The sequence below is a fragment of the Notechis scutatus genome, chromosome Z (genome assembly GCF_049901735.1).
Source record: "Notechis scutatus isolate UNSWTSFEM ecotype Mainland chromosome Z, rNotScu1.2, whole genome shotgun sequence".
In the NCBI taxonomy this organism is placed as follows: domain Eukaryota; kingdom Metazoa; phylum Chordata; class Lepidosauria; order Squamata; family Elapidae; genus Notechis; species Notechis scutatus.
Genome location: NC_142025.1, coordinates 102,877,357 through 102,888,340, shown reverse-complemented (window position 1 = coordinate 102,888,340; position 10,984 = coordinate 102,877,357).

Genomic DNA, 10,984 nt, shown 5'->3' with positions numbered 1-10,984 from the left:
TCTAGGTTCCAAGTTGTGTACCTACCAGTTTACTCGTAGTCCTGTGCTGCATAACTTTTTCAATCCTTTGTTTAACTTGATTGCTGCCCATTTTTAATTTTGCTTCCTTGGTGGCACTTTTTGACGTACCCTACCTTGGAGTTCCTTTTTTTCCTTTCCCCAGTTTGTGAATTGCGGTGCTTTTGCCAACCTTCTTTGGATAACTGATTTCCAACCTCCCTTTCTCGAGGCAATGCTCACCGTGTTGTGCCCTGAGGAGTGCTTGGTTTCTCTTGCACATTCACTCAGGGATGCCCAGCTTAGATCTCTGCTCCCATGCTACTTTCACAAGCCAATACCATTAACATGTTCACCCTTTTGCATCTTACCTTTCCATTCAACAATCCCTTTCAAACACACATCTTTTTTGGCAGCAGCTTTTTGGAGGTCTTATCATCCCCTCAAGTTTTGCCCATTGTCTTCTGGCGCTCACCCAAAGTAGAATTGTTGCCCCTTTCGTGCCTACTGCTCCTACCCACTCATTCTTGCTCTGTGCTATGAATGACTTTGGTGCAGGCATTGTTCAAGAATAAATATCATTTCTGGAAACTGAGATGGGGGGAGTCTGGGATGCGCTGGGGGGGAATGCAATACTGCTGTGACATTTGTGCTAAGTTGTCGTGTCAGATTTGAACTTAATTCCCTCCAATGGATCAAGGGTGGGAGGGGGTAGAGCAGGGAGAGATGTCCCTAGTTATACAGCCATGTGTTGTTGCTTACAGAAATCATAGAGAAGGAGCCTGTCAGAGCTGGTCAGGGCTAGAGGGTATGGTGAGGAAAGGGAGGGGGGGAAATGGGACAGATGCCACAGACAAGCATGAGATGTACCTTGTACAAATGGCTGCAGGGACAGAAGAGAAAGAGAAACCAGTATGGTTTTTTCTAGCTCTTCCCATCTTCCCTTCCCACCTTTTTCCAACCTTTCCAATCTTTGCCGCTTGGCTCTTGCCCTTAAGCATTATCAGGTTTCTCTCCTTTTAACCAAAAAGGCCCCAAGGTTCCAAGATTATCTTTAAAAGCCAAGGAGTCTTCATCCTGAATTCTGCTCAGAACAGCTAAGTTTAGGATTCTCACCACAGCAACTCAGATGATTGATTTCCAATGCCTGCCATGTATACTTGCCCGGTCTTCCTTTCAGATATCATAAATGAAACCAGTTTTTATTGTATCTCCTTTGGGATTTCCATTCTCCAAGTCACACTCTCACCATAAAGCTGAGAACGGGCATCGTGGTACCTAAGTGATGTAGGGTAAACAATGAGTTGATGACCTTGATCAGAAGCAATTAAAATGGAGCTACTTGATATAGGGCAACTCAGCCTGAGGGAAATACAGTAGGTTGTGAATAGATTACAAGCAATTAGCCTGATGGGGGGTGCTTTTACATAAGGAGTAGGGGGACAGCTATCAAGTAGAGTCCCCTAATCTACTGAACTTGTTATCAGATAGCTTATCAAAATAATGATGCATTTATCCTCTGGAGCTTTCTGTTAAGCTTTTTATTAAGCTGCTGAATGGGTCAATGGAACATCTTATTATTTGCCCTTATTTAGTTTATTTTTGTTCTTGTAAATTCACGTGGGAGAAGCTGGTCCTGTATGAAAGGTCTGTGTAAGGCTCCTTGATCTGGGTTGCAAAAAAAAATCAGCTGATCACTAGATAGCAGCAAAGATATACTGTGATTATTTGCATATCCCCAGCCATCTAGAGATCCTCTAAATTTTTGCAGTTCTGGAATGAGGAGCCATAGACTGGCAAGTGTATTGAAAGAAAGCAAGGAAGGCAAATCAAACTCGGCTCAAACAAATGGTTGATCAGATGCCTCTGCAAAAACTAGTTAAAGTCTAAAGACAATAGAAATTCCCATTGCAACTGATATTGTTCTCTCCAAATGTGGGTATTTATGACTAAACAGCCATTGGTTTGCAAAAAACAAAACCCTGTTGTTGTTTTTTCCTTTCTTTCTTTTTTAAATGTAGAAACTATTTTTCTTCCAAATAATTTTAAGCATACAGGTTATCCTTACAATAATTCTATAAAGAGTTAGCTGAGGACTGACTCAAGGACTTTTGTGACTACATAAATCTTGATCTCCACTATCTAACCACAACGTTCTAATCATGAAAACAGACAGAATCTACCAATTTGCATGAAAGAAAGCCTATATGGTTAACAGAGCCACTAAAGAATCGCAATCAGACAATCTGGTTTGGTTGTGGGTGGAGGATATTAGTATCATAGGGTGACTCCAAGTCACATTTCCAGAACTTTGTGTTTTTGTAGTAACCTGAAACCCGTCCAATGGAGCCGTGATAAAAAAAAATGAGTTCCTAGAGAATTAAATATCTGAATGCAGAAATTGACTCAATGTTCCATGTCTTAATAAAGCTCACAATTTTCCACTAAAATTCCCAGGTGTCCCAAGCTTACTTTATTACAACAGTTTAATACTAAGAGGAATGGACATTACTATACTCTGTTGCTGCTGCAATAGTTATAAGAACCGGGAAACAAAAATCCTGCTGAATCTAGGGATGGATCTGGCCTGCAGGGTGCTTAAATCTAGCCTGTGGGGTCGGCCTAGAAATAGCAAAGGACTGGGCCACAATACTCTGGCAGCCAAAATAGGTCATGTGGGGCCACGTGCCCCCCCACCCCCGTGCCCCGTTTTGGCTAGCAGGATGCTGCAGGAGGCCATCCAGGCCGGAGGAGAAGTACAATGCTGATGTGTCCCTTGAAGAAATCCAGTTTGATACCCGTGATCTAAGGCAGTGATCCCCAACCTTTCTTATGCCGCAGCCCGGTATCCCCAACCTTTTATGGCGGATTCCGGTACCGGCATTAGCTGGCGCCGCCATCTTTTTTTATGAAAAGTGCTTCTGGTGACCTCACCAGAAGCACTTTTTCATCAAAAAGATGGCGGTGTTAGCGCTTCGGTGAGCTTTTCCGGTAGAAATGGCTTTCTACCCAGAAAAGCTCATCGAGCGCTAGCGCCGCCATCTTTTGATGAGGTGCCCGTGAGCTTTCTACCGGAAAGCTCACCGAAGCACTTTTTCATCAAAAAGATGGTGGCGCCAGCAAACCAGCGCCCGGTAGGACTTGTTCCACGGACCGTACCGGTCCGCGGACCGGTGGTTGGGGACCCCTGATCTAAGGCAAACCAATCTAACATCTACTACCAGTGGTTATAGATTTACCTGGGACTTAAATAGCCAAAAAAAACAACCCCAATGCAATCCCAAGTTGCATTAACAGAGGGATACAATCAAGATCAAATGAGGTACTCATACCACTCTATAAAGCCTTAGTAAGACCACACCTAGAGAACTGCATCCAGTTTTGGTCATCACATTATAAAAGGATGTTGAGACTCTAGAAAAAGTACAGAGAAGAGCAACCAGGATGATTAGGGGACTGGAGACTAAGGCATATGAAGGAACTGGGCTTAGCTAGCCTAGTAAAGAGAAGGACCAGGGGAGACATGATAGCGGTCTTGCAATGTTTGAGGAGTTGCCACAGAGAGGAGGGAGTCAATCTATTTACTAAAGCACCTGTAAGCCAGACAAGGAATAATGGATCGAAACTGAACAAGGAGAGATTTAATCTGGAAATAAGGAGAAACTTTCTGACAGTGAGAACAATTAACTAATGAAACAGCTTGCCTTCAGAAGTTGTGGGAGCATCATCACTTGAGCCTTTCAAGAAGAGACTGGACTGCCATTGGTCAGAAATGGTGAAGGGTCTCCTGCTTGGGCAGGGGGGTTGGACTAGATGACCTACAAGGTCCCTTCCAACTCCATTAATCTGTTAAATCAAAACAAACAAACTGTTCTGATGTAGTACATGGCAGGACAGGGCAGTTAAAAGAAAGAGAATTGAGAAGTCCTCTGGTCACAACTAAGTCAGTAGTGGCATTCAAAAATTTTTTACTACCGGTTCTGTGCGCATGGCTTGGTGGGCGGGGCAGGGGGAGGATACTGTAAGATCTCCAGTCAGAGGTAGCATTTGCAGGTTCTCTGAACTACTGAAAATTTCTGCTACCAATTCTCCAGAACTGGTCAGAACCTGCTGAATATCACCTCTGAACTAAAAGTCTGATGATAGGAATTTTGGCAAAAAAATGTTTTGTTAAAACTATATCAAGAGGTTGTGGGTCCAACATGGAAGGTCTTTAAGACTAATGGCAAGCATTACTCCGAAATGGTATAGGATCTCCTGCTTGAGAGGAGGGTTGGATTAGAAAACCTCTAAGGTCCCTCCCAACTCTGCTGTTCAACTAAGTGTCTACTGATAAATATTTTGGCAAAAATTGCCGTGTTTAAAAGTGTAGAGACGGGGAAATAGGAGTTCTTAGAAAGTCTAGGAGAGGCAGTGGGTCTTAACTGAATACATCTTTGTGAAGAGGTGAGGGTATCCACATGATAGCAGAGAGGCTGAAGCTAAGTAGTTATTTCTGTTGCTGCCACAGCCATCAATTAAAAATGCAAAGCAGATTGACTCATGTGGAAGCGGGCTTGGGGGGAGCCAGGGAATGTCAGGCTTCATCTATCTGTCCAGCAAGACATGATAGGGAGGGAAGAAGGTGACATGGTAAGCAGGGTGGTGCCTATGGGGCTACATAACAGAAGAGGTTTAGTAATGGACCCTGTCCCACTTTTTAAAAGCAAAAGCAGAATGCTTTCCTTCTTTGCAGAATGAATGTCAAGACCTTCAGAGACCCCAATATTCCCCTCTCTAATCTAGTTATGCACTGGAAGTAAAGCCTCCTTCCGATACTTGTAGTATATACTCCCCATTGTAACACAGAAGCACTGTACTGCACCCCATAGAAAGGGGGCCCATATCAATCCTTGTCCCCATCTCCTCTCTCCCTTAACCCCACAACAGCAACTCAGCTCCATCGCTTCAGATTATTTCTTGCTTCTGACAGAATCATGATTTTGTTAATTGAGACATTAAAGTGCTCCCTTTCATAGCCCTGACTTTACCCTGTCTTCAGCAAATGCTTGTCAAAGCTGGGTCAGAAATAGAGGGGGAGGAAATAGTGTGTAGGGCAAGGCACATAAGATTCTCAACTGCATCCCTCGGGGCCAGCGAAAAAGATGGAATTTCAAGAGCAGCCAATGATTTCATGGCCCAGGAATAGTTGGGGAAAGCAGAAGCACAAATAGACAAGATGGGTGTGACAGCCAGGAAGTGAATTTATAAAGGGAACCAAAGCAGTGTTGGAGACTGAACAGAGAGGGGAAAAAGATCAACAATTATAAATACTAGAAAAAAAAATCTCCATGCTCGTGGCATAGGATCAGGTTATTTGCAGAACCACCTATTCATAGGATCTCTATCAGATGTATATATTACAGGTCTCCTTCCTGAAAGAAAGCAACTTATGAGACCGTTGAGGCCTTCTTGGTAGTAATCCCTGCTTTTTGGAGTGATTATCCTTCCCAATATACAGTTGATCCCAACCCTGTAGACCTTTAGAAAGGCAGACAAGACTTGATGTCAGACCCAAAACCAAGAATGGCATGTGGTCATTCTTCCAAGTTGGGTTCTTTATTATTTCACACCTGTACACAAAATTTTGCCAGATTGAGCCTTCTACTATCTGTGTCTATCATATACTCTGTGAACTATTAGGGAACCCTCTTTCTCTCACACATAATCTCTCAACTAAGTTGCCTCTTACTCCTCTGGAATGCAACCCCTCCCTCTTGGAAATCCACCTCCTTACTACTACATTTTATTATACTGGCTTGTTCACAGCTCTTTGGATCTGGATGAGAAGAATCCCAATTGTTGAACTGCAGTATATTTTAGTTTGATTGCCATGTTATTATTTCAGTGGGCTTTTCATTTAGTATGTAGTACACATGCCAACAATAACTAGCTAACCAGATAACTAGCTAACCAGCTGAATGATTGAATGGATAAATAAATAAATATTTTTTTCTGTCTTCTGCACATAGGTGGATTTGTAAACTGTACAGATGCAGATAGATAACTCAACAAGACGTCCATAACAAAGTACATTTATTAGTTCATCAGGTATCTTCATAACTCACATTTGTGATGAAGTTCTTCTTTAATGACCAATCCTTTGTATATCTGCCTTGTAGTAAAAGATGGTTATCTCCTAACCCATCTCATAGCGATAGAAAGCAGCTCCCATGAGTTAGGGAGTTCAGGCAAAAGTGAGAAAAACTTCCCCCAACCCCTCAAGGGTCAATTTAGTGACCAATCAGAATTACAGATGTGCTCACATGATATGGACTACATTTCCCAGGATACCTTAACTACATTTACCATGATGCATTCCCTTAAGGGGACAGCTCATAATTTCTAAGTAACTATCCAATTCCCATAGACTGGCTGGGACAGCACACTCTCCGCCTGGAATTGTAAATTCCACTGTTAAAGGAAGAGAAAAAAAATTAACTATAAACTAAGATAATCAGTAAACAGTAATTCTATGAATATCAGATAACTATATAACTAAGAGAAACAGTAAATATTAATAAAGCATCAAACAAAGCAAAGCATGCAAAGCTTGAGGTTCAATCTTCAAGTTCGGCCTCTTGGTGCAAGTCTGCTGGTCATCTCTGGCAGCCTTTTAGGGTGTACAGGTACTCTTAGTACCAATCGTGAAAGTCTGGTGGTCGCTTCTGGCAGCCTTTTAGGGTGTCCTAGTGAAAGTGTACTGATCGCCGGCGGCCTTTTAGGCTGGAACGGCATTCTTGTTTTCGATTGTGCTAAATGGCGTCGGAAGGCTGTTGGAATGGATGGTGCTAAGGCATTTGCCTGGATTGGAGCCTGCATCTGATCGTCACTGACAATTCCTACGATCACCCATCCTAGTGGAGATTTGATGGTCACTGGGCCGTCTACAGGGCCGCCGACTGACTCGGAGAAGAGAAAGGCACGTGGGGCATTATTTCCCAGCAAGAGTAGAATCTCAGCCTCCAGATCTAGAGCGGGAAAGTGATGAGCCAGGTGCTGTAGGTGAGGCATGCTACTTATGACCTCAGGTGTTGCGATCTGACTGCAGTTGTTCGGTATCCCATCACATTCAAATACGGGTGGTAGTGGGAACCAGGAACTTCCATCCAATGACTCTATGCAGAGTCCAGTAGCTCTCCTCCCCGCCGTGCTTCTTGGTCCATGGCACATTGAAACAGTGAAGGGAAGTTCATCCTGTTGCACCTCAAAGAGGTTGAAGAATGCGGGTCTGGCCAGGGTGCAGGTGCTTTGAGTGTCTATCTGCATGTACATTTTCACGGCATCTTCAGAGTGTCCTTCAGGATACACTTTGGCTAAACAGATGGGAAGACACGAACGAGGGCATGGTGAGTCGGCGCACAGTGCTGTGCAATTGACACTCATCCTTGGTTTTGGTTGCGGTTTGTCAGTCTGCCGAGGAGCCCAGTCTGCTTCTGTGTTATGTTGAGGCTCCTTGTCCAAAGGAAGGTTACGAGATATCTGCAATGGCGGCTCAGCATCTGGATGCAGCACAGTCGGGTGTTGGACACTATGCACAAATAGCATTGCACCTTGGCTGTGCAGTACTTGGGTGAGTGTTAGGATTCACAACACTTGTAGCAGTATTGGTACTCCCTTAGCAACTCCTTTCATTGGGTCAGTGATTTCGCTGCAAACCCAGTGCAGCTATTCAGTGAGTGACGAGTGTGGTGCATAGGACAAAACACGGTTTCTCTTTGTAGTGGGATGGGATGAGGTAGCAGGTGAACTCTTGATGGTTGAGGAATGTACCTCGGTCTTATGGACAGCCATGAAGGGTCTTTCCCTGGTAGTGTGCATAGGGCCTGAGGGCAATATATGGTTGCTGTTGTACCTGTCATTAGGAGGACTAATAGCTCTGAGTCCACAGGCCCGGTGTGTGTTGCACACTGCCGCCTGGTGGGACACAAATTCTTCAAGAAGTGTGAAGGGTACAAAGTGGTGGCAACACTTGGCCATGAAGGTGACAGACAACTGGAGCCACTTTTCAATTAGCACCTGCAGAAGTTTTCGAACAATTTTGTTCTGCATGTCGACATGATCAAGACAGGCGAGTGCTGGTAAGTTGGGATCCCATTGTGCCATTCTCAGCTGGACAAGTATGTTAGCGAGGTCTATGATTCGGTGAGGCTTGTCGATAGGAATTTTAGAAAAATTGTTGAGGCTATCCAAGAGTGTTGCTTCTACGTCCTCAGAAGCGCCATACAGTTTGTCAAGCCTTTTACATGATAACCGTAGGGCAGCGGCCGGGTCGTCTAAGTGGGATGCATAAAGTGCCCTCGGTATGTCAGCAGACTGTGGCCCTAGCCATGCTATCAAGTGTCTGATGATTTCATCGGGGTTCAAGCGTGCCACCTGAACGGGGCGCAGGAAAAGTTTCTTCCATACTAGATACTCGATGCCTGGCTTGTCAGAAAATCTGCAAACTCCATTGGTGTGCAAATTTAGCTTTCCACTCTGTACAGCCAAGTTTCTCCAGTAATCTTCAGCATTTGTTGATTTGGGGGGAGGTAATGACATAGAGGGTTCTCCCCCTGGATTCTCATAGGGTGGGTTCGGGTTGTAAGTCAACGACGGGTTGTAGTCTTCCTCCCAGTACTTACAGAGGATGTCGTTCTCCCATACTTGGAACGATGGTCGAGTGTCACGCTGCTACGTAGGCTGGGCGCAGTTACCTTGTGGTACCTGGGAGCCGGATTGGTATTGAGGTTGTGGCAGGAATGTTTCTGCCTGTGGATTGAGTGTGGCAATTGTCGTTGATGGTATGTCGACTCGTTGAGAAGTCATGGTAAGCACTGGCTACATTGCTTGGCCAGCAGGGCATGAGACGTTGAATCTCGGACCTTAGTATGTACAACATCAGTTGGGGAAGGTTTGCTGTTGGTGGGAAGTGAATCTCATATTTTAGGTCGTACGTCAGTAGCGTAACTGACAAGTAGAGTCTGTGGATGAGATTCATCCCTGTGCTTCCCTGGTTGTGGGAGACTGCTAGGCAACTGAGGCGGTTCCAGCTGCTCATTTTGTAGCAAGAGCTGCTTGTCTACGTAGACTTTGACCCATGTATCTGGGCTCTCTTCTCCCAAATCTTCGAGGGTGAATCGAAGGGAGCTGTTGTCGGCCATCTTCCACCATGCTGCGGCATATGCCATCTTTGCTGCAGTATCTCTTTGCCGTTTGGCCAATTCCAATTTGGCCTGTGCTTTGGCCATTTCCACCTGTTGTCTGGCCTGGGCTTTGTCTATTTCAGCCTGTTGACTGGCCTGGGCTTTGTCTATTTCAGCCTGTTGACTGGCCTGGGCTTTGGCTATTTCAGCCTGTTGACTGGCCTGGGCTTTGGCTATTTCAGCCTGTTGACTTGGCCTGGGCCTGTTGAGCCGCTATTTCAGCCTGTTGAGCCACTATTTCAGCCTGTTGAGCCGCTATTGCTGCCTTCTGCTGTGTTACCTCCTCTGTGGTGCGTAGTTCTGCTACTGCAGCTTCTACTTCAGCTTTTGCAGTGTAACTTGCTGCTTTGGAGGCCTTAGACGTGCCGCTACAATGGGAGGATGCTCTGAAAGGATGGTGAAAGCTGGCAGCAGAGAATTGGTGTGAGACACTGGAACCTGCCTGCGGTCTAGCCGATTTGGGCTGGAGGGAGGAGGTTTTCTTAGAATGGTGGGAAGAAGCTGCTTGTGATTGAAGACCTATGTCAGATGTGGACTTCTCCCTTGCCCCTTGTTCCTTTTGAAGCGCATTGAAGATCGCGGCCTGGAGGGAGTTTCTGCCTTCCCAAACACTGTCTTCGCATTCTTTGTTCGCCTCCTTGAAGGAAGGAATGTGTTCCTGGAACTCTGGGTCTTCCATGACTGTATCTATTTAAGCTTATTTTCACTGTCTCTCCACCGTGCAAGGTGCTCCTCTAACTACTTCTGCATCAGGAAGAGGCTCTCAAGGGGCAACTTGCTTTTGGGGGTGTCACAAATCTTGACAAGCTCCATCCATGCGTCTGCATGACAGCGATACTGCCTTTCCCAATCCTCTCTGAAGTGTGTCATCATGGGTAAGGTAAGCTTCCTATGCTGTCTGGGGTTGTAGGTCCTATGCTGTCTGAGGTATCGCAGCTTCTCCAGAGGGTTGGACATCTAAAGGCGGTTGTTGGGAACCAGGTTCCACGTTTACGACAAGGGTGGGTGGAGGATTCAGGTCTTGTGGTACATCAGAGACATCTGTCATGGCTGAGGAAGTTGCCATGCTTCAAATTGGTAAAAAGTGATTTTTGGAAAATTTAGTGAGTTTCCATGCAATTCCCCTTTTTGTACTAGGGTGCACTGCAAGCAGGTAGCAGAAAGTAGAATTGCTGCTGGATTTAACATTTGAACACGTAGGTGGCACTGCAGAGTCTGGGTGATGCTAGCACAGCACACAGTATGGCTGCTTCTAGGGTACATTGTGAGCTTGCAACACAAGGGGGTACTAGAGGTTGCATCGCAAAATCTGAAGACTAGAGAGCTGAACACAGAAATATGCGTAGTGGAGTCTGAAGACTTGAGGACTGAACACAGAAATATGCCTATAATTGTCTCCTGCTTCACCAGGTGGCAGCAGAGGATCTGGAAGACGCTGTTGCTACGCCCATGTTAGGTTGCAGTTACTCTTTGGACCTTTGAATTAAGTTGATTAAATGGTCCACAATAGTTGCAAAAGCGAGATTGTCATTGGACAAACATAATGGTCAAATTTGAGAAACTGTAAAAAAATCAAACTCTAGGAAATTTCTCCTTGAGCAGCAGATATTGTTGTGGGCTGCTTTGCTTAGGTCTCCCTTCTTTGTGGAAGAAAAAAAAGGAGGGTGGAGAATTTCCTGCCTACTCTTGGAAAAAAAAGGAAAAAATGGTAAGAATTCTTTGACTTCACTGTAAATTTCTTCTTGACCACCAGATGGGAATGT